The following is a 25,535-nucleotide window of genomic DNA, read 5'->3' as shown; positions in this document are numbered from 1 at the left end:
AATTAAGTAGCTCAGCACAGACAAAAATACCTTTAGATTGATGAAAACATGTTGAATGAAGTTGCAATCTACTTGAAATACTAGATTCTTGCTGTGAAGTTGCTCAACTCTCTTTCTTCTCCTTTGCTTCTTAATCACGATGCAAAAATCTGATTAAAATTGCGATAATATACCCTAATTTCATTGCATTAAATGCTCAACTGCCAACTCGGCTTCTAAAGAAATTTTGACCTAACTCGGCTTCCACTATTCTTCACTTTACTCGGCTTCTATTGGAGTTTTTCAACTCGGCATCAATTATCAGCTCGGTCGTTGTTGGGAGCTCGGCATCTATTTTAACTCGGCATCCAAAGTCAGCTCGGCATCAACATTTAATTTTGTATTGACATCTTGTTTCATGTAGATTTATACCTTGCTTGGCTTCTTTGTCTTGGGACTGATGTATGATATAGCTTTGTATATCAGTCCTGTGTACTTCTCATGCTTAGTTTGATGAAGTGTGATCACTTGACCCATTGGGTGAAGTGATCCCCCCACTTGATGTGTTGCACTCATCTTTCTTTATCCAAGTCTTGTTCATTTGCCCCCTTATCTTTTCAATGTCAATCTTTTGTTTTCCTTTGCTATCTTCAGTTTTGGGTGCCTTTGATCTTGTAAGACAGTTTCTGCTGATATGACCAATTTTCAAACAACTGAAACATGTAGTTTGATTCAACCATTTTTTGTAGTTCCCTTTGAAATGTGTTCTTATACAGTTCTGTGGTATATGTCCATATTCTTGACAATAATGATAACTGTTCCTGGTGTTGTAATCCCAAAATTCATGGTTTGATGTCTTTGCTGGTTGATTTACTGTCCACATAGGTTTTGATCTGCATTCAAATGCCTTATGTCCATATTTTTTGCAATTATAACAATGTCCTTCAAATCTTTGTGTCCTTGAGACACTGGATCTGCAATTTTGTGTCATACGTCCTTGCATGTTGCACTTGTGACAAAAACTTTTGGGTATGTTTGATTGATTGAATTTTTTGCTCCTGTACACATTAGCTGTATGTCCCTTCTTATTACAGAAATGACAAGTGGGTTTTGAATTCTTACCTTTATCACTTCTTTGTTCAGCAGTCTTTGATGATTCCCCAACTTCAGTGCTATTGTATCCTAGTCCTGATGTATCATGAGAAGATTTTGGTGATTTCAGCAACTGTTCAAAATACTTGATTGCTTGACTTGATTTGTTGAGATTCTCTGCTACCTCTTTTTCTCTATTCAATTCATTCTACATCTTTAGAGTAGAGATCTCAATATCTTTTACATTGAGTTCATGATGAAGGTTCATCATTTGGGCAAGTGTATCCATCTGCATGTTTGAGATCCTTGTCAGTTCAGTACATTTTTCTTCAAGTCTGTTTGCAAGATTTCTTTTGTCATTTTCCAACATCACTTTGTCTTCAACTGCTCTTTTCTTGTGTTCAGTAATTTCACATATCATTATGGCTTGTGATTCATGTTCCATCTTAAGAGATTTTATCTCATCTGCTTGAATTTTATTTTTCTCCATCAGTTCTGCTATTGCTGCATCAAACTCTTTAGCGTCTCCATTGGAAAATATGTTGGTGGTGTCAATCTCCTTGTAGTGTATATCATTTTCAGCTATGGTTAGATCCTTCCTTTTTTTTTAATGAGTTTCTCAACTTGTTTCTGAATTCCTCCAAGCTATGCAGGGCAAGTTGCACATCTATCACCTGATTTTCAATGATCTTTCCAAGTTTAAAAGCTTCCATCTTTAGATCTTTTCCTCCAAGCTATTAGGCTTTTCCTTAAGAGAACCTGGATTGAGCTCTGATACCAATTGTTGGAATATTCAAATATGGAAAGAGTACTTATGAGAGGGGGGAGGGGGGGGGGGGGGGGGCGGTGAATCATAAGTATCATACTTTAGCCAATAAAATTTTTAACTGAAAGTAAATTGCATGCATGTAAATATAACAAATAATCTTGTAGAAAAACACATGCATCACTAACACTTAACATAGGAATTTGGTAACCCAGAAACCCTCCAGGAATAAGAAAGTAAAACTGGGGTGGGGATGATACCCACAAAAATTACTGCAGCAATATTGTTCAACCACTTCTGATGGTTTGCCCTGTTAAAGGCCTGCCCTGTTAAAGGCTTTACACTGTGTCAATAGTGACCTGATTAGAGGATTTCAAACACTTAACATGAAGTGTTACCCTGTTAAAGGATTTCATCACCTAGTTAAAGGATTTATTGAAATAGCTGTTAAGCTAACCTATCACCATAGGATTTTCATTCTAATACAATTGCTAGAGAGTATTAGGTACAATAAACCTGACTGATTACAATCCTTGATTGCTGATTGCAGGCACTTGTTATGCTTTCTCTGATCTGGATCCTTTTTGCGATCTGAATAATTCTCACTTCTGAAAATATAACTCCTTGCGAACCCTTGTATGTCTTCTCACACCTCTTATCTTATTCCTCATTTTTTTTTTACAATGAAGTTTCGTCTCCCTTATAAAGACATTTGAAAATTTAGGGTTAGGTATGGATCTACGATCCACATTCAATCTTCATTTTTTGTTGAATACTTATCTTTTGCTGATTGGTTGCATGCCTTTAGCTTTTTTCTTATTGGTTGCATGCAAATTGCATAGGAAAAATAAAAGATTCGATCTCATCATTAAATCCTTTGAGATTTACCTTATGTTGGCTGTAAAAACTGTTTGCATCATGGTTTGTGCAATTACAAACTCTTATGTTGATATACTGAGTTACTCGGCTCCTGAAGTATTGCAAACACTCGGCACATGCTGTTTCCTGGATAGCTCGGCATCTTAACAAAATTGTATTACTCGGCACCTTAAGCAGCTCCGCACTTTATGTTACTCGGTACTTGTAACCACTCAGCACTTGTTAACACTCGACACTTGTTAACACTCGGCACCTTGTACTGCTCGGCACTTATACTTCACTCGGTAACTGATTTTCACTCGACAACTGATTTTCACTCAGCATCTGATTTTCACTCGGCAGCTGATCTTCACTCGGCATGCATGATGTACTTGGCATCCAATGCAAAATATGTTTAAGTGTGTTGGCACTCAAGTGTCAAAAACCATTATGAGGTTAACATCTTTTAGCTAGCAGTTTAGCAATAATCTTATAGGAGATGTTCAATAATGTTATTGGCCTCCAATTTTTTAGCTCAACTTTGTCACCAATCTTTGGGATCAATTTGATCCAAGGATCTTCTACTAAAAGAGTCTTCATAAAGTGTCAACAAATCACTAGCAATCCATTCTATGTTAATTTATTGAACTCAACAGAAAGACCATCACATCCTGGTGATTTATCATTAGCTAAAGAAGGAATAGCCCATTTAACTTCATCCAAAGCAATAGGCATGTTTAACCTATTACTATCTTCTTTTGAATTTTTTTTAGGAATCAATTGAAAACATTTATCGAGTGCCTCACAATTAACATATGACATCTAAGAAGAAAAAAGCTGAGAATAATAATCAAAGAAAGCTGACTAGATTAGTTCTAGGTCTGATGACTTTCCTCCATTAGAGTGAATGTGTTCAATGAATTGCCTTTTGTTTTTTTTCCTTAATAATATTGAAGAAATATTTAGACCCCCTCTCACCTTCCTAATTCCAATTCAATTTGGATATAGCTCTCTACCCTTGTATCTTGTAATTTTGGATCTTCCTCAAATAGTGTTTAGTCTTAATCAAGTCATCTTCTAGCTCTAGATCTTGAATTTTGACATGAAGATGTTTCTCTATTTGGTTAAGATTTGTCTGTACCATAGTTTCTTCCTCATTTAAATCCATACTTTTTTTCCCAATAATCTGGAAAATCTTTTTCCAAACATCAACTAATCCTTCCCACAATTCTCTTTGCAGAACATCACCACTAACCAATTTAAAAATATCAGTGACCTGTCTAAGAGCACTAATATTATCCTAGTCTTTAAGGAGAGAAATATTAAGTGTAAATGACTTATTAATCTTAACCCTAGAAACTAGAATTTCATCTTGCAACCCAATCTTAGCAGAGATAGGAGAATGATCAGACAGAGAAGCTGACGTAATTGTGATAGGTGAATGCCCAAAATCAGAGTGAAAGAAAAGAAGAGTAGAGTTTGCATAAAATCTATCCAATCTATAATAAACCATTTGAGGGCCCTTTTGGTTATTGCACCAAGTAAACCATATATCTTGAAATTATGCTTTTCTACCTTCAAGAGGATCTAACACATTAAATTTCCTCTTAAATTTGTTCCAAAAGAAAAATTCATTACCTTTCCAATTGAAAGAGTTACCTTCAATTTTATCCTCCCTATGTTTCCACCATATTAAAGTCACCAATAAAGATCTCTGGCATTGGGCAAGTTATTTGCATTCCATTCCCAAAGTTCTATTTCGTCTCTATAGTTATTAGGTGCATAGAAATTACACAACCCAAAACTCTGGCCATCTTTACAAAAAATAATCCACAAATCCCTATGATAGGGAGAAACACCTCTATTAACTATATACTACACCCAATTAGGTCCCACAAGAATAGAAACTCCCCCCCCTTCCTCTTTCATGGTTGGAGTAGAAAGCACTAGCATGATCCCAAAGCATTTTTAAAATAATGTAAGCCTTAAATCCAACAACCTTAATTTCTTGCAAACATATAAAGTCTTTTTGTGTGAGATTATTACACCACCTTCTAACATTGCACTTTCTATAATTCATCTCCAACCCTCTAACATTCCATCTATGAATGTTGATCATGTTCATATTTTAGGGTTGTTCTTACAATTGTTATACAATCTGTTAAAGAAATCTATGATATCTCCTTGTATGTTTTATAACCATTAGAATTGGTTAATATATGATTATCATTGCCCTTTCTTTTCTTATTCCTTTTATTGGTGGCATAAAAAAAAGGGGGCTTGATTTTATTCTTATGTGAAGAAATGTTTATCCCTGAAGACTTTGAGCCATTCAAGTACATGTTCTTATCAGTAAAAATGTAATTGGCATTCTTAACCAACTCTATCCTCTCAGCTAGAGAATTAAGATCAAGTTGTTGAACATCTAGTGTGGTGGGGGTTTCTACCAAAGGAACAACAAGAACACTATTTTAGGGAAAATAATGGATTTTAATCGAGTAGAACCACTTGGGATGATCTTAGAACTAGAAATGGGATAATAGGTAGGAGTTAGTTCAGTATCATACAAAATATTGAAAATAGTCTCAAATTCCTCTCCTAGAACATATTAGAAGTTTTATTATTATCATTTTCCAAAGGATTCTCTATCCCTAGAATGCTTTTAGCCTTAACTGAGGAGGGTGCTGAGGGATTCTCTGTATTAGAACTAGAAACTTTATTAACATTATTTTTAGAAACCTCAAAGTTAGTAGTTTGGGGTCTAAATAAATCTGGACAATCCTTTCTTGCATGCCTATTCCTTTTGCAATGAAAACAAGCACCCAAATTACCAAGATGAGAGACTTGCCAAAAAAAAGCTTCAACATCAATATTAAGAGATATTATCAGGGAACAAAATTCCTGGTTCAAGAGAAACTAGAACCCTAGCATTTAAATGCGGGAGGGTGGTCTTAGATTGCTCAATTTGTAGAACTAAGCCAATAGGCTTCAAAAGCTAATGGATAAAGGGCCAAAATTCAACATTCAAATTCTCAATTTCTACCCAATTCAGTGAAGCCCTAGTAGACACTTCTTCTACATTCCTAGTCACAACCATGGGAAGGCTCTAAAAAGAGATTTACCCACATTCCAAAACTTCTTATCAAGTATTATTTCTTGCATATTATGAGTCTTGAAAAATATAACAAAGAGCCCTCTTCGAACCATTCTACAGAAAGTCACATGAATCCCAAGTTTCTTACCCCAAACACTGACCAACCATTCATCGAATTTTTTTTGAGAGGGTAAGAACCCTTTATCTAAACATGCAAAGAAAATTGCAACATTTTAAAACCAAAATTTCTATGATTTAATAACTCTTACCATATCCTCATTCAACGAGAGAGAAAGGGTCTTCAATTCATGGGGCAGGATCTTACCTTCCTCTGACACCAGAATTAGAGTTTCCTCCATCCCTGAGTCTATCTCCATTAGTTGTGACTCCATCTCCATCACTTTGAATTCCATCTGGAATGAACCTACAAATCTTGCTAGAAAAGAAAGTAGTTGACAAGAAAGAAGTTGAAGACTCTTCCACCACTACCTTATATGATAATTTCTTTGGTACTTCCTTCTATTGGACATTAGATTTATCTTGTTCATTGGTGCTATTAAAACCCTCATCAACTTTCATCATATCTCCAAATGCCTTTCCTCCACCATTGACCATGATTACGATCCCTTAATTCCTCACGAGTGATCCAGGGTGGGAAGATGATGGCAGGGCGGGGTAATATTTAGCAATCACTAATAGGGAATCCCAAATGACACCCAAAAAAATGAAGGATACTTAGTAAAGAACACCAACAAAGAAAAAACAAATACCAAAAACATAAAAAACAATGAAAACAAGGACACAAAAGGAGAAAAATTTCATAGAGAACATGTAGTAGGGTATGGAAGCCAAGGCACATAAGTGTTTGGTTTCCATACAAGTTGCAAAGCTCTTTTTAAAAATATATATTTTGCAAACCTTCTCAAATTACCCTGCCAAAAATATACTTTGTGTTACTTGGAAACCCTAAAGGGAGAATTTTTGAGATTTTGTATTGTCAATTGAAACTAATCAATTAATTATTTTTAAAATTTTTTTAGTATTGATTAGTAGGGAGATAGTTGATTTGCGCTTGAGTCTTAGTGGTTCCAAATCAAGTTGTCTTAACACACCCATGACATATTAGAATAACACAACCCTTAGTTGTTTTCACTACCAAAAAGGTATCTATGATTGTTTGTGTCCAACTGATTCTTTTACTTATTGATCTTGTGTTATTTTAACACTTTAAATAAATGTAGAGTGGGTTTAACATACACGTCAGGCTACTTAGTTCAACTTTTATATTGTAGTCTTTTCAATGCCACCTAACTTTTCACCTTTCAAATTTCATTCTTTATAGTTGGAAATACTTTTGTCAAACTATTTTCTTTTCATAGAACATGGATACAATACAAGTGAAAAAACACATTTTATATATGTATTTTTCTATCACTTCAATTTTGTTCTTTGTAGTAGTGAGGTGTTTTTATCAAATTTTTATTTATGTAAACAAGACTCTATTGTGTATTAACCCATATTAAGACCGACTAATAGAATTAAATGTAGTATTTCTCTATATGTATGGTCAACTAAGACTAAACCTTGGAATTTTGGAATTGTATCATTCACACAATGTTGTGAAAAATCAGTAACTCATTAAGAATACATCTAATCATTCAACTTGGCTACCATTAATGTTGACATGGAATTATTCTTATCATGATTAAAATCATGAAAAAGACTATTACAATAATCCAACATTTTCTTTGGTTATCTTGAATCAATAGTGTTGTGTTTAGTAACATCATTAATAATACTCTAATAAATTAATATGGGCATAAATAATGTTGTAAATGTCATAGAGATATTGTTGATCAAATTTATTAAAATATAAATGTTGTTTAGATAGGACATTTTTGTCCTAAAATGTTAAGCATGATTACTGCCACTACTATAAACTTAAGAGGTATTTGAAGAGGTTGGGGAGACTATTGTTGTCAACTGTAGTTACTGTTTTGTGCACAAATTATTCCCTTCAACAAGTGGTATTTACTTTAGTTTTATTTTATTGAATTAAAGGTTTTTTTCATTCTCGTAGAGTAATCTATTAACATTGTCAAAGACATTTATAATTATATTATGTTCATGTGTAGTTAGCGATCAATTTTTTTAAATAATAACATTTCACTTGTTTAAAATTTTTTTGCTTAGCATAACACAAGATGGCCATGTGTGCAAAGATTAGATTCCACTAAAAGAAGAACTAAAACTAGTGGTTGAGAAGGTGACAAATTTCTTTGGGAATGTTATAAGTTGTGTTAAAGAATCTTTTGGTAGCATCTCCAATTTAAAAATAGAAACATAGGAAAAAAAATGTAGCTCCAAAAAATAAAAATAAACTAGAGTAAGGTTTTTATTTACATTATTGTTATCTAGAGATTTAAAAAATTCTATTTTATATCATATTTTCCCTTGAACTTGGCTAACGTCTTGGTGGTGTAGACACCTAAAATTGTCCAAATCCCCTTTGTATGACCAATTAAATAGATATTTATTATTTATTTAATTCCCCTACCTTTAATTAAATTTTTTTACATTTATTTAATTATATCCACCTTTCCTTGATTTAAATAAACTAAGGTTTATTTAAATCCTAGCCTTTCCACTTGCATCCTAACCCATTCACTTTAATTAAGTACTTCATTTACTTAATTAATCCCTTTCCTAATCCCCCTTGGAATTAAATATTGCATTTAATCCTATTTGAGCACATTGCTCCTAACTTTAACCCTAACCTAACCACACTTTCCTAACCTAACCATCATGCTAAACCTACCCACTTCCTTAATCATGCTTGCTTTTCCTAAACATAATTGCTAATTACCTTTTAATCCTAAGTGTGTGCTCACACATGTATGAGGAATCCTCACACATGTGTGAGTAATGCTCAAACTTCCCACACCCCTCATGCCTTCCACACTTGTGTGAGAAGCCATGCTTCTCACACCTCTTGCACACTTGTCCTCTTGCATGAGAGTCAAGGTGTCTCACACCTCTTGCACACTTGTCCCCTTGCATGAGAGTCAAGTTGTCTCACACATGTGTGAGAAGCCATGCTTCTCACACCTCTTGCACACTTGTCCCCTTGCATGAGAGTCAAGTTGTCTCACACATGTGTGAGAAGCCATGCTTCTCACACCTCTTCCACTTGTCATGAACATGTCACCATCAAAGGTTGCTCACACATGTGTGAGTATATTTCCCCCTTTGAATGGTCAAAACCCTAATCCATATGGAGTCTACTTGGCCTCCACCTCATGGACACCTTATTGATCCTAAAGGATCCTAGCCCTTCATCTTGCATTTAATCTCAACTATTCATTGCATCCATTTTCCTATAAAAGGAGAGCTCTCTCCTCATTTCCACAAGCACTATCTACCTCATTTTTATGCTGCAAGAATAGTGAGCAACCACATCCCATAATGTGAAATCATCTCCACTTGGTGATTTCATGAGGTTTGCATTAGTAGATTATGCTCTTTTTATTTCATGTCATTCTTAATTACATGTTCTCTTGCATATTTTGAGTTTTGCATGATCATGTAGGGATAGATATTAGTTGCTTAGCATTTATTCCATTATTACATTTTTATGCAATACATTTTGGTACGCCTGGTGGGACCCACTTCATGGGTTCGAACTAACCATCTAATGTGTTTTTGAGTTTATTTATGAGTGTTCAAGCTTGTAGGTTGAAGAAGCACTTGGAGATCAAATCTTACGAAGAGCCTCTAATCGAGCCATAAAGCCCATCCTCGCATTTGGAGCACATAAGGGAAGTTTATTGACATAAAACACTCTATATTTTCTTATTGCTTTATTTCCAAGTTGTAGATGTACATTTGCATTAAATAGACTCTTCGTTATTAGAAAAACTAGAAAAAAAAATCCCTCTTTGTTGATATATAAATTGTTTAAAAAACAAAAGTGGGGGTTTTGTTTCATTTCATTTTGTTTATACACTTTAAAAAAAAAAAGCATTTGCATTTACATGTTAATAGGGAGAAATTTTTTTTTAAAAAGAAAAAAAGTGTTCGTCTAAGTAGAGAAAAATAAATAAATAAATAAATATATATATATATTTAAAAAAAAAATTAAAAAAATTTGGGGTACATGATAGTTAGTTTACATATGTTAATTAAAAAATAAATAAAATAATTAAAAAAATACAAAATAAAAAATAAAATTCTTTTTTTAACACTCGTTTTTGGGTTTTACGCAGGATTGGGCACCGCAGCGCCACCAGCGGCGGCTCCTACAGTGCCGCCCCCGCTCACCCCCGCTAACCACTGGTGGCTCCTCCCTTTCTCCCCAGCCCTGCACCCTCGGATCTCCCTCCTGGTTGTAGACCTTCCAGCAACCCTGCCTCTCTCTTTCGGTGCCATACCTACAACTCTCGACGCTCCTCCACCGAGTGCAAAAACTCGATCGTCGCTTACCAACACCCCACTCTAGCGGCTCCCCTTTACGCCACCACCACTATTCTGTGCACGCCAAAAGCCCCTCTAGTCTGCACCCACCTTTGTCGCGTCGGCCATTGTCCGTCGCTTGGTCGCAGCCCATCGCAACCTCCCCCACCTCGTTGCCTTCGCCTCCTCCAAAACCCACAGCTAAACCCTGCGCCCCGCGCAACATCCAAAACCCTCGCCCATGCTCCACTCCACCTCTGCCCATGGTGGCCCCCTCTGCTCAAACCCCATGTAGCCAACACCTCTGCCTCCTTTCCTCTACCACTTGCAGCTATCCCCCATCTCGCGGTCACCTATAAACAACGTGCTGCTCCACTCGGCCCAAAATCCCCCTCTGCTCTGCTCTACCCCAAACTGCCCAATGCTAACCTTCCGCCACTCCTCCTGCAACCTCCATAGCCGCCCACCTCCACTACTTGCTCCCCTTCCTTTTTAAAAAAAAAATGTTTTACTTTTTTTAATTTTATTTTTAAATTTCTAACTTGTACTTCTATTTTAAAAAAACTAAAATTTATCTTTTTAGTACAATAGCCAGATTTTTTTTTTTTTTTTTTGCAAAAATGTCAAAAAACAAAAAAAAATTTGCGTGCCCTTAACCATCAATTTTAACCTCGCAGGTCACTGACATCATCACTGATATACATTCCACATGCCCTTCTAGGCCATAAGGAGCAACCTTCCATTTTTTGCTCATAACTTGAGCATACAGACTCTATTTTTAAAAAATGAAATATCATCGAAAAAATGATTTTGAGCCCGTCGTCATGGTGCTAGTTTCATGAGATTTTGATGCTGTTTAGATATTTGTTTTCTCTGTCAAAGACCAAACTTTGTGCTAACCTTTTCATTGCAGGGTTGTTTCACGTTTGTCCTACATTTTCATTGCCCTAACTTGTGTTTTTGCAGGGATATTTTCTCACTAACCATATTTTTTGCAAGTTTTGCTTTAAGTTTGTTTTGGAATGAACTTGCATGATTAAACACTCATCTTTGAATGCATGGTTAAACACTAACATAATCAAACTCAATCTTGAATGCACGGTTAATTGAACAACACTTTTGCTTTGGAATGAATGATAACATAATCTTGCATGTCTAAGGATCAATGGACATTGTAATACACATTTCATTTGGTGCTTAAAATGAACAATCACTCAATCTTGAATGCATAAACAAAATTGATCTTTCCTTATCGAATTTGCTTATGTTGACGACGCTCGATTTACTTATGTTGGCAAACTCTCAATTTTTATGACATTGTCAAGTTGGAAAGAACATTGTATGCTATAATCACGTGTGTCTGCAAAGTAGATTACAAAACCTAAAGTTTTATCGGGAAAGAACGTGTGTCTTTTAAACCCTAAGGCCACTTATGTATTCTCTCCCCTCACACCTTTGGGTGATCTTGGGTGAACAAGAAATAAGTGGTCTTTTTAAAAAAAAATTTTTAGGAGGCCTGCTTGGGGATTTCATCACCCTTTGGGATGACCTCAACTCTAGTGTTCTGGCAAAGTATAAATATCAAGAGCTGAATCGAAAGACACCTCTCTTGGAAGTAAAATCTTGTCACTCTTGGCTAAGCCCCAAAGAACTTTATACCTTTGGGAAGTGAAGGAGGAGATTTGGGTTACCGTCTCCCCCTGGCTGTGTGGCATTATTTTCTTTCATCTATAGATTTGGGCCTCATGTACCTTGTGTATATCGAGGACGCCCTCTAGTTGATCCTTGTATATCCTAGTTGAGATCTTATAGGATTGTTGGGGTGTTTGATGTTCTTGAGTGTTTGAAACACACTTGTCTTGTATATATTTCCTTGTTTGATTTTGCATCTCAAATTTGAAAAAACCCAAAAACATCATAAAACATAAAAATCCAAAAAATCATAAAAGTTCAAAAATCCAAAAAAAAAATTCAAAAACAACAAAAAAAACTCTTGGTTCAAGTCCTCTTAGTCAAGTTGTCCACATCAATTCCACATCATCAAAGTCATCACCCTCATCCATCTCTTGTCTTCATCATTCAAATCATTACTTGACACATTCATCATCGCCATTCATACAAATCATTCCCTCATCATTCAATCTAATTCATAATCTTCATCCTAGTCATGCTTCATCATCATATAGATCTAATTTCATTCGCCAATCTAATAATGCATTCTTAATTCAATCCTTCACATCATCATCCTTCAAATCCAATTCCTTGTCAAATTCAATCATTTCTAATCAATTCTTAATTTGATCCATTTACCTCTCATCCATAATCAATCTTTCTAATTTCATTCACGTCTTCTTCTAATTCAACTTTTCATCAAATCTTCTACTTTGGACATAGGAGCATTGTCACAAACATTGGACATTAATTCAAATCCAACATTCACTTGTTTGCAATATTATAGGGTTTTTCATCAAATCAAATCAAACCCTCATCCAATCAACTCATATCAAATCAAATTCAATCAAATCAATATCAAGTCAAATCCAATTCGAATTGACACAAAGTCCAAACTTGCTCCTAGTCCCAAATTCATATTCCATCCTTAAATCTTTCATCATTCTTCATCTCACATCTATGGATCTAAATTTTCTTAATCAAATGGTTGACGATCTTCACAGACAATATGGAGTTGTACCTCCCATTCAACCTGCATATCAAATTCATCCTCAACACTTCATATCCAATTCTCATCCATCTTATGTTCATTATTTTTCTACCTTTGACAAGGGAAATCCACCTCATTATCCTTCACCTACATATGATTCCATTCATAGCCCACACAATTACTCAAACATAAATGCCCTTGCACAGAAATGGAGCAACTAAAGAATTATCTCTTAGCAAGACAATAGAAAGAGGCCACCTTTCATGCCATGTGTCCTCTTCCCCCATGTTTCAAAGACCATGGCCCTCATGTCCCATCCAACCCAAATCCTCCATGTGATTCCCCAGATTTTGACCTTCATGCCAAAAACCATCATCCTAATCCTCCAAAAACATCATCCCCACCTCATAAAGGGTATTTCTCATCATTCTTGGCTAAGTGTAAAGAACAAGATAAAGTGTGCCAATCACCCAAAGCCATACACCAAATTCCATCTCAAGACCTTCCTCCAAAGCATGACATTATAGATTCCTCTCTAGATCTGAGCATTTCTCCATCCCATCGTTCCCTTTTCCCTCATGATCCATTTATCCCTCCTAGTCCATCTCATGATCCCCTTCCTAATCAAGATCAAGACATTCCATGTACCACCAATTCCACTCCATCTCACGAGTTAGCCTCCATAGATCCTCCACTCCATGAAGAGGTTCCTTCCACTCTATCCACTAATACTCCTCCATGTCAAGATCAAATCAATCCATCTCATGGTTCCATTCCTTCCACTCCATCTCATGATTCTAGTCCATCTCATGATCTAATCATTTCTCTACATAATCCTCTTTTAAGTCAAGATCAAAGAACCCCTTCATTTGCATTTCATGACACCACTCCATCCCAAAATCCTATTATCCCTCATAATCCCCCTCATGATCTTAATCCACCACATGATCCTATCACACCTATCCAATCCACTCATGAACCCCATACACATGGACTTGCATCTTGTGTTGAAACTAATAAGTATCCCATTGAAGAAATAATGTCTCAAGATGTTTGTATGCTTCCACTTCTTCCAAATCCAAAATTTGTCCATCCAAACCTAAAGCTTTCCATCATTCATCTTCCAAGTCCATTTTAGGACCTTATATCCATATTCCCATTCCTTCCTCATTACCATCCATTTTGGGTCCTTATGTTCCACACCCAAACCCTTCATCCCTTCCTTCCATTTTGGGTCCTTATGTACATCCATCCACCATATCCATGTTTTCCACTTCATCCCCTCATGCTCCTATTAAAGATCAACAAACACACACATCCTTGAATTCCTTCAAATGTTCACCATCCCTAAGCTCTCCATTCCATTTATCTTCATGCACCCATACCATGGCCAATGGAAACAAATTGGATGCTGAAGAAAAAGAGCATAAAGCCAAATATCCACAAAAATCAAAGGATCAACATGTCCCCTCTAAATGACATGTCCAAGAAAAGAAAAATATGATCCAAAATAGAACTTTAAGGCCGCAAAGGCTAAAAATCAAAAATGCAAAAATTTTGTGGATTCCAAAGCTACTTAATGAAGCAATGAATCTCAAAGAAAACTTCAAAATGGCTTCCAATTTCACTAATCTGAAGGTTTCCCTCATTCATAAATCATCCCAGCTTCCATTTTCCAAATCCATTTTGGGTCCTTATATACTCAAATCCACCATCCTAAATCCATCGTCTCCTTCATCCATTTTGGGTCCCTATATCCCAAAATTCAAACTCTCTCCTACATATCCGCCCAAATTTCCTCCTTTCCATCACCCTTCAAGGTGTGTGCCAATGATGATCTTTCTGTCTCCTTCATCCACCCATCCACAAGTCTTCCAACCTAGCATCCATCAACCATGTCTTTCTCCCACCCACTCCACCCCCTTAATCCAAACCTTTTCATAAGTCATTGTCGTCCATTCCCTATCCTACCATCCTCTATGAGAAAATAGTAAAAATTCCTTGAAAATAACAAAAAATAAATAAAAATATATCAAGGGATACCATCCACATAAATAGATGCTTGAGTCCTCCCTTCATTTTCCTATCATGTATCCACAGTCTTCCACTTCCACTTATCCTTCCAAACACTTTTCCTCTTCCACTTGCACTCCACATTGGGGGCAAGATCCATCCATACCAAACTTCCTTACATATCTTCCATACTTCCATCTACCGTTCATTATCCTTTTCTATCTGTGATCTTGACTTTCACTTTCTTTCCATCCATCCACATGCACTTTCCATGTCCCTTTCTCGTTATCCATAAATTCTCCTACATACTTCCATCATCCTTTTACATCTTTGATCTTGACATGCTATCCATATCTTGCATCCCATAGTCCTTGTCATATCCATTTATCCATTTTCCATCCCCCTTTCATATCTCCTTGGTCTTGGTTATCCCATCCATTTCATCCACTTCATATCCACATTTCATCCATATCCTTCATATCATTACCCATCTCATATTCATACCCTCCCTCCCATATCCCTTATTCATTCCCCTTTCATACCCATGCTCATGATCACTATTCGAGGCACAATACCAAAATGTTCATACATGCTTTGGAAGAGCACATGCCTTCCCTTCCTCCATACGCTAGCCTTCGTACCACCTTTCCATCTTCACGCATTGTTTCCCACCATATTTCCCTTTATTTTCCTATCCTTGGTATGGGGCATTTGGACTCCTTCAAAACATGGTCCTTGGCTCCACATTTTTCAATACCATTTCATTTGGCCCCTCATATCCTTTCACCATTCCTTTCATCCACCGACTCACATTGCTTTTCCTCCATTTACCCTGCCCTGGCTGTCCCTTGTCATTGGTCCCAATCCATTTTATTCCACATTCATTCAATCACTTCATTTCTATCGATACTATCCATTCTATCCCACATCATATCAAATTCAACCTAATTCTTCCAACTCACTTTAATCAAATTCATTTTTCCTCTATTTCCATCAATTTTCCGTTCTTCTACTTCTTCCACATCAAATCCATTCTACTCTAATCATTCTTCATCCTATCAACATCATTCTTCCAATCTTATCCATGTTCATTCTTCTACTTGCATTTCAATTTCATCTATCTTCCATAAAATCAAAAAATCTCAATCATTGCACAGTTAATACTAATTCAATCAATCTAATCTTGCAATCTTGTACATCAATCCTTAATCAATTCATCGATTTGACCCATTTAGCTGATAATCCATTAACCATATTCAAACATTATCATGGGATGAATCCTTCCCAATCCTGGGATGTGCATTACGCTTATCGTTAGCTTTGCCATCATTAATCAATCATCATCAACTAGTCCATTCATGGGTTTTCAGCTTGAACACGGGCAAAATTTTTGCTTTTTTTTTTTTTTTTTGTACATGATTGATTGTTTCTTGTATGCATTAGTATTTTTTGCATTTATCATGGTCTTTGCATCCTATTGGCCCAGGAATCATGGTCTTCCATGTCATGGTTTCACAAGACATATGGTTGCATTAGACCCTTTTTAATCATGTACTTGACACATTGTCATCTCGGTTCCTCATACCTTGGTGCATAGTGTTGAATACAATATCAAACTTAGGTTGTTCACACCATTGCAACATAACTCTTATCATTTTCCACTCCCATCCATTTCGAAAGAACATTCATGTTCTCCTAAGCCTGCATGTCCTCTCGAGGGGGCATACCTTTCCACCCTCGTCATCCTTCCTCATCCTTACATGACTAGGGCATCATGCTACTAATCTTATCCTTTCATCCACAATGTTTTATTCTTCTTTGATATAACATTACTAATGCTATATCAAAGAGGGGCAAAATGTAGACACCTAAAATTTTCCAAATCCCCTTTGTATGACCAATTAAATAGATATTTATTATTTATTTAATTCCCATACCTTTAATTAAATAAATTTACATTTATTTAATTATGTCTGCCTTTCCTTGATTTAAATAAACTAAGGTTTATTTAAATCCTAGCCTTTCCACTTGCATCCTAACCCATTCACTTTAATTAAGTACTTTGTTTACTTAATTAATCCCTTTCCTAATCCCCCTTGGAATTAAATATTGCATTTAATCCTATTTGAGCACATGGCTTCTAACTTTAACCCTAACCTAACCACACTTTCCTAACCTAACCATCATGCTAAACCTACCCACTTCCTTAATCATGCTTGCTTTTCCTAATCATCATTGCTAATTACCTTTTAATCCCAAGTGTGTACTCACACATGTGTGAGGAATCCTCACACTTCCCACACCCCTCATGCCTTCCACACTTGTGTGAGGAGCCATGCTTCTCACACCTCTTACACACTTGTCCTCTTGCATGAGAGTCAAGGTGTCTCACACTTGTGTGAGAAGCCATGCTTCTCACACCTCTTGCACACTTTTCCTCTTGCATGAGAGTCAAGGTGTCTCACACCTCTTGCACACTTGTCCCCTTGCATGAGAGTCAAGTTGTCTTACACATGTGTGAGAAGCCATGCTTCTCACACCTCTTCCACTTGTCATGAACATGTCACCATCAAAGGTTGCTCACACATGCGTGAGTATATTTCCCCCTTTGAATGGTCAAAAACTTAATCCACATGGAGTCTACTTGGCCTCCACCTCATGGACACCTCATCAATCCCTAAGGATCCTAGCCCTTCATCTTGCATTTAATCTCAGCTGTCCATTGCATCCATTTTCCTATAAAAGGAGAGTTCTCTCCTCATTTCCACAAGCATTATCTACCTCATTGTTACGCTACAGGAATTGTGAGCAACCACATCCCATAATGTGAAATCATCTCCACTTGGTGATTTCATGAGGTTTGCATTAGTAGATTATGCTCTTTTTATTTCATGTCATTCTTAATTACATGTTCTCTTGCATATTTTGAAGTTTCCATGATTATGTAGGGATAGATGTTAGTTTCTTAGCATTTATTCTATTATTACATTTTTATGCAATACAGGTGGTAATGAAAATCCAATACAATTAATTATTGTTTATAGTTATATGTGTAGCAGTTCCTTTCAAATTTCAAGTGAAGTGATTCTGTAGATTCAATTTTACAAGAATAACTTATTTGATTTTGAAGTCTATTTTACCATACTCAAGATCCAAATCATTACTTTATATATAACTATTAGGCTAAAGAGACCTTTCAAATGACAATATTTGGTATTTTTTAAGGTTTGGAAGGACCTCTTAATTTCCTAATTTTGTTAAAAAATCACATCTTCAAATGACTTATAAGGAGTTGTTGTTACCTAATTTCTAAAAAATATGATAATATCCACTTGTAAAAAATTAGATTTTTGTTTACAAGAGCCTTTACATCTTTTTTAATTACTGGTCTAATAAGCTAAGAGTATGAAATTTAATGTCCAAGCTACTCACATAGGAGAATGTTACTAGCCAATACAATGGTTTACATGTAATTGGAACCTTCTTAAGTTTGTATGCAAGATCGAGTTACATGTTAGATGGATCATTGCATGCACCTTTTGTTCACTACTATCAACACTTTCTTTGGTGTTATCCAAGAGTTATGTAGGAGATCAACATGATCTCATGTCAATTATAGATTAATATGTGTAATCTTAATTTTATTCAATTGAGCTTATTGAAAGTTTATGATACTTGTGTTATATTATTTACATTCTCTCAGTAGAACATTTGGGCAAACAAGTTATTTTCTACAAGCATTTATTCAAGTCAGTGATTTATATGGAGTTTCAAATATATGTACTTATTACACTTTAAAAAATGTTTGAAGCATTCTAACCCAATACTAAAATCATTAAATGTAGATTTCTAAGCTTGAAAGTTTGTACACTTGAATGCTTCTACATGGATGATCACAATTATTAGTAGAGTAATTTGTAATTGATATTTTTTCAATTGAATTTGAATTATTTGATGGTCCTCTTTGATTGATAATACCAATTACAATTACAAGTAAAATATTATATTCTAAGAGTAATAATATTTTGCTCATTATTTTTTTTAATACTACTTACTACTCTAAATTCTAATTTACAATAGGCAAGGACTCCAATTGCAGCAATGCAACCCTTGTTTAAATAGTTCTCAAACATATTTTGTTATTGAAATTAAATGGATCAAAGTAGTTGAATAAATTAATACTCAATAAATTGGTAAAGATTTTATAGTTTAAAGGAATAAACATTGAGATTAGATGATATCATATGAATAAGGTATAAATAGGTTAAATATTTGTGTGCTCCATAGAAAAATCAACTCCCCAAAAGTTAATAAATTGAATTAGTCCAAATTCGATGAATATATAAAGCCAACCTTGTGATACATTTAAAAAAAATGCTTAATCTTCTAAGGATTTGCAAAATACACACAAGGTTTATAAAAACACAACTTATCTATCATAAAACAAATTATAATAAAACCAAAAAAATAAATATCCATGCCCTAAAAGTTGGTTAGGAATATATTTTCAAGTATTGAACTATAAAAAATACAACCATCAAGGAGTCACATGGCCATTGATGTGAGTTTTTGTGTCTATTGTTTAAAATATACATATGATTATTATTTTATAGAGCTTATTTTCATTATGGCAACCTCTTGCTTGTATATTAATATTAGGATGTAAAGCACCCAACTGCTCTATATCATCAACATCACATCTAGAACAAGAAGTTACCAGAAAAATATAAATGATCACTGTGAATTATCTTATCTTTGCTTGCATTTTTGAAATTAAAACTCTCATTATTACATAAATATCTAATAGAAAATAACCTAGGAAAGAACTTTGAATAAAAACTTTTGTAGAGGAGAAAGTAGATACCACTAATTTGAAAGAAGAGGAGCACTTAATAAGCAAAATTAAAATGTGTTTCAATCTATACAAGAGACCGCCAAGAAAAATAAAATCAACAAACAAAGATCCCACAAAATGCTACAATTTTATTTTTAAAGAAACCATATGAAGAGAAAATGCCTCGTGAATGAGAATTATTCTCATTTTCATTCTTTACAGATTGGGAAAGGCATACATGAAATCTACCTTTCCACTGAAAGGGAGTCTCTCTCAACAGGCATGCTTGGTTATTTATTCCTCTAAATAAGTACAAACTTAAGAGAGAGAAAAAATTCATTGAGAATAAATTTTAATCAATATTTTTAACAATGTTATCTCAATAATGGATTCAATTTTTTTAAAAAATATTGTACCAATATATTAGCGCAATAAATGTGGAAATAAAATTAATATATGTATTTTAGATAAATTTATGTAAAAGATGTCAAAGATATTTTTTCTTATTTTAATTACATAAAAGCAAAATAAGATATTTAAATTGTTGGTACGCAAATCAAGACAATTTTGGTACAAAATTGGTATGCTTCTTGAGGCATTTTGGCACGGATCCTGAGGCCATTTATTTTTTCCCTTCCAACTCTTTTTTGACCTATGTATGGTTTTCTGGCCGTAACTTGCTCATCCAAACTCTTTTTGCAAAAGAGATATCATCGAAAAGATAGTTCTAAGCCTATCGTGATGGTGTAGTTTATTTGGACTTTTGATGTTGCTTGGTTGCCAGTGTATTCAGTCAAAGTTGCAAGTTCTATTTTGCACTCCAGGAGACATATTGTGAGACATTCTATTTTCCAAAATCTGTTCCAGGCACATCCCATTTAATTTTTTTCTTTTTTGCATTGTGGTGGATATTTTGGTTGTTTCAAGTCCGAAGATCAATTTTGTTTCTTTAGATGATTTGTTATGGGTTGAACTATCTATTGTATTAGCCTTATGTTTCTTTTGGTCTATTTAGACATCATTTGTATGTATTCTTGCAAATGCACTGAGATAAAGTGTCATATTGCATCTGTATTTTTATTTCAGTTCTTTTACCTTGTTTTGCTTTATGATTCAAGAAGTGTCATCTGAGGACACTCATGCCAATTATTATATTCTTGGGATTCACCATATATTGTGCCTTATTGTTATTGTACATGCACTACTCTAATTTAAGTGTCATGGGGGTTGATGTTTTTCCTTTGTTTGTCATCTTCCTTTGTCCAGCGAGTTTCCCTTCTATGACATTAGCCTCATGGCATGTCTGAGATTGATCACCTCAGTACACATATATGTGCTCTTTTGTACATCTTGATCATGGCTTCTTGACATCTATTGTTTCTCATGCTTCCTTGGTTTGATGGAGTGAGTTATGTATTCAATTTTTGTTCTTATTGTTGGAATATTTAAATGGGAAGAGTACTTCTAAGAGGGGGGGTGAATCAGAAGTACCAATTTTTCATTCTTTCAAATTCATAGTAACATATAACTAAAATTAACATGCATGCAAGTAAACAAACATAAAATGAGAGCATGCATCAACACATAACACAAGAGATTTGGTTACCTAGAAACCCTCTAGGAATAAGAAGGTAAAACTAGGGTGGGGATGACACCCACAAAATTACTGCAGCAATGAATTTAACCACTTATGATGGTTTTCCCTATTAAAGGTTTTACACTGTGTCAATAGTGACCTGTTGAAAGGATTTACAAACACTTTACATGAAGTGTCACCCCGTTAAAGGATTTACATAAAGGTTGTTAAACCTACCTAATACATAGGATTTTCTTGTCCTTATCCAAAGACTTTCCTATCTAGCTGTTAAGCTAACCTATCACCATAGGATTTCAATTTCTAATACAATTGTGAGAAAGTATTAGAACTTTTGACCTAATTGAATGCAATCTTGAATTGTTGGGTTTAGGCACTTGATTTTCTCTTTTTCTTTTGATCCTCGCTTGATATGATCTTTGTATATGTCTCCTGTTTTACTATGGTCAACTGAATATAACTGCTGTCCCTTTCACTAAGTTTTTTATTTCATACTAAGATTTCACCATAATCTCCCCTTATGTAACTTTTCTTCCACACATACAATGTTCCATTTATCTTCCTTATAAAGAATGCAAAGACTTAGGGTTAGGTATGGATCTACGATCCATATTGAATCTCAAATTCCCGCTCATATTTTGCATTTTTCTCATTGGTTGCATGCCTTCATAATTTTCCTGATTGGTTGCATGCATATTTCATAGGGGTTGCAAATGACTCATCCTTATCCTCTTTCTCCTTTGATATTTCTCTAAGTCAGCTCCAAAAATGATTTACATCTTAGCTTGTGTAGGCACAAACTCTTATGCTGATTCCTGTGTTGCTTGGCACATGAAGTATTATTGATGCTCGACACATATTGATTCTGGATTGCTTGGCATCTACTACGTTTCCAGGTTTTCTCGACACCTATTGTGTCCTATATCACTTGGCATATGTTGTTCTAAGTTGCTCAACATTTGAATGATTCCATTACTCGACACATGAACAATTCCTATCTTGCTTGGCATGTGTTATACTATAATCTGCTCGGCACTAACTGTGACTCAATACTTATTGAAATTCTGGCTCATCATCTATTGTGTACTTGGCATGTATAGTGAAAATGGTTAAGTGTGTTGACACTCATTTGTCAATACTATTTATTTGACCAACACTCTCCCCCTTTGACATGAGTGTAAAAAACACTTAACTTATAGCTCCCCCTGAGTTGATTATGCCTTTTAATTTTGAAATTCTGTACCAATATGCCTGATCCTTTCTGTCCTTTGATTTGTATGATGTGTCTGTATTCCATGTGATTACCAGAAGTTTACATCTCTTCTTCACTCCTTTATTCCTTGTCTCCCCTTTTTGGCTATACATGATCCTTCCACTTTATTCTCAAAATGAAAGAATGTTTGGTAAACCTTATATCTTCTCCTCCTTTTGTTATTACTCCCCCTATAATATATGTCTCCTCCTTTATTAATTCTCCCCCTTTTTGACACTAATGTCAAAGGGTTTTATGGAGTAATACCATATCTAGCCAAAAAATTGCTATTTACCTCCATTATTGTTTTCAGAGCTACATCCCAATTCTCCAAAGCAATGTCTAATGACTTGTGCTGGATGACAGTCTCTGCAGCAAGGTGTACAAGTCCATCAAGAGTATAAAGATTGGGATCTTTCTTTAATACTGTCTCAACATAGACTTGTTCCTTGTGGAGGATTTCTAAATAAGGGGTTATAGAGGACTAGATTTGCATCAATTTAGCCTTTATATTTTCCTCCTCTGTTGTTAGCACAACTAACTCCCTTTGTGTGTGAAGCGTCTGTGCAAAATGCTTCTCACTTTGAGCTGGATCTCTAGATAATTGCATACTAGAGATTTTCAAGTTCCTTTCCAAGCTATTTATTCATTGATTAGTTTCTTGTGTGAAATTTGAAAAATCACACAGCTTCCTGTATAATGAAAAATATTTTTAAGAACAATTTTGGCCTCAAGTGCAATGCCACTTGATATCTTCTCATTAACCTTGCCTTGAAACTTTCTTTATGACCATTCCATTAGTTTAACATTCGTGTCCTAGTCCTCATTTGTCACCTGATCAACTATATCTGATAGTTGCTCAATTATTGGTTTTCCTTCATTTGGTGACTGCAAGCTAAAGACATCCATGAAGATGTCCTTGATATCATGAAGTGCTTGCTTTTGTTTAAACTCTTTTCTCAAAATTTCCTACCTCATCCTTCTATCCAATGCATTTTGCATTTCAGTCGTTTGTGCCATTGTGATAGTTTTGGAATCATAGGAGGGTATCTCAATTTCTTCATCAAGTTCAGGGTCTCCATAGTGAAGTACCCTGGCCACTCTTGTTGAACTTGAGCCTGGCGTGGAAAATTGTAATGAAATAGCTTTAGTGCTCGGCTCCTGAATAGTCTTAGTAGGAGTGCTAGTCTTTGGTAATTCTACCGATTTTTGAATGATGACTTGCTCCTTTTCTTTTGCTGCATCATCCTTCTCATCATCTTTCCTCTCCTCTGTACTTAGCATCTGAGCATTATCCATATTTACACTTGGTGGAGGTGGTGGTGGTAACATCAAAACTTTAGCTTTAGTGTACGTAAAAGGTTGTACCTTTGGCTTCACCTTTTGTCTTTGTGGTGTTACTGCTGCTCTTTGTATTTCATCTACACTCACCAATATAGGATTTGTGCGTAATTGTGCCTGAAGAGTAGATTGGTGAAGGATCTTTGAGAGATCCTCTATAGTGAGTGGGTTGATGTTTTGAAGTATTTTGTCAGTAACATCTTTTATGATGACTATCTCTGCAGGTGTAGTAGTTGAGTGAGGAGGACTGGGAGGTGGCAGTTGTGTGTCTTGCACACTTTTTTCATGTTGCTCACCTATCCCCTTTTCTTCATCTTTACTTATTTCCTCTTCCTTTTCTTCTTCATCCTTTTCTTCTTCCTCCACTTTCTTTTCTTCTACCTTCTTTCTTCTTGCTTCTTTTGTTTCCTTTGTTTTGGCACTTGCTTCTGCCTTGTATTCTTCATCAAATACATCATTAATTTTCTTGTAGATAACTTTCCACACTTTTGTGGTTTTATTCACAACCTCTTCAATTTTATTTTGTAAAATACTAAATGCTTTGTATTTGGGAGTAAATATACTATTGCGCCTTTTGATTACATTTGTTATTTGACTTTTAGTCAAATCAGGCAACATCCTTGCTAAGGTAGACTCCCTTATTTCTTTCTCAGTTTGCAAAAAAAAATGCCACTTTTCTTCTACAATCTTGTATAATTCCTTTGGCAATGAACTATCTAGTTCAAGAGGTGTATGTTTATATTCTGCCATCATATTATAGACAGATGTCTCTATTTTATTTTGCTCATCTTTCGTGAGCTTATTAAAATTTACATTCTTCAAATCATTTAAGTCTCCATTCTTAATCTTAGCACATAATTTGTCAATGGAAGAATTTTGTGGATGACTTACCACTTTAAATTGGCTTATATCTTCAGATTCTGTCCTTTCATCTTCTGTGTCTGGTTGAACCACATATCTTCTTCTTTTCTTGGGCTCTTCTACTAGTTGTACAGTAGCTTTCTTCTTTTTTTTTGCTGCCTCTTTGGCCTTTTGAGTTGATGCTCTTGTTGTGACCCTTGTTGCTATTGGCTTGGTTGGAGGTAGCTTGGTTGGAGCTGATTTTCTTTGTTTCTTGGGCTTTGACTGAGTTGCAGGTTGTGTTTTTGCCTTTCTTTTCTTCTACTTATCAGATGTAGGTGCTTCCTTAGCTTCTTCTTCCTCAACACCTTCCTCTTTGTCCTTTTCTTGCCCTTGTTCTTCGTCTTCTTCACTCTCTCCTTTCACTTCTTCTGCTTCTTCTCCAATATTTGCTCCAAATGTCTTCTTTATTTTCCTTACCATTTTATCCTTCTTCTTAACAACTGAAGCATTTTTTAATTCTACCTCAATTTTGGACTTAACAACATCGTAAGTTCCAAACAACATTGTAAGTTCCAAAGTGAGGAGCTACTTTATCAATTTCTTCTGCTAACAATGTTGTGATTGCTGCTAAGGCTTCATCAATATCGAGTTCATATCCTAATGGCCTTAGCCATCTTACCCTTGGTATTGCAACTTGAATATATGTGAAGTCAATATCTACCAAGAAGCATATGTCATTTACATGTTTCTCAACT

Source organism: Cupressus sempervirens, chromosome 2 (genome assembly GCF_028749045.1).
Source record: "Cupressus sempervirens isolate cs-2001-9-10 chromosome 2, ASM2874904v1, whole genome shotgun sequence".
Classification (NCBI taxonomy): domain Eukaryota; kingdom Viridiplantae; phylum Streptophyta; class Pinopsida; order Cupressales; family Cupressaceae; genus Cupressus; species Cupressus sempervirens.
The sequence above is the reverse complement of the archived record's forward strand: the minus strand, read 5'-3'. Positions refer to the sequence as shown.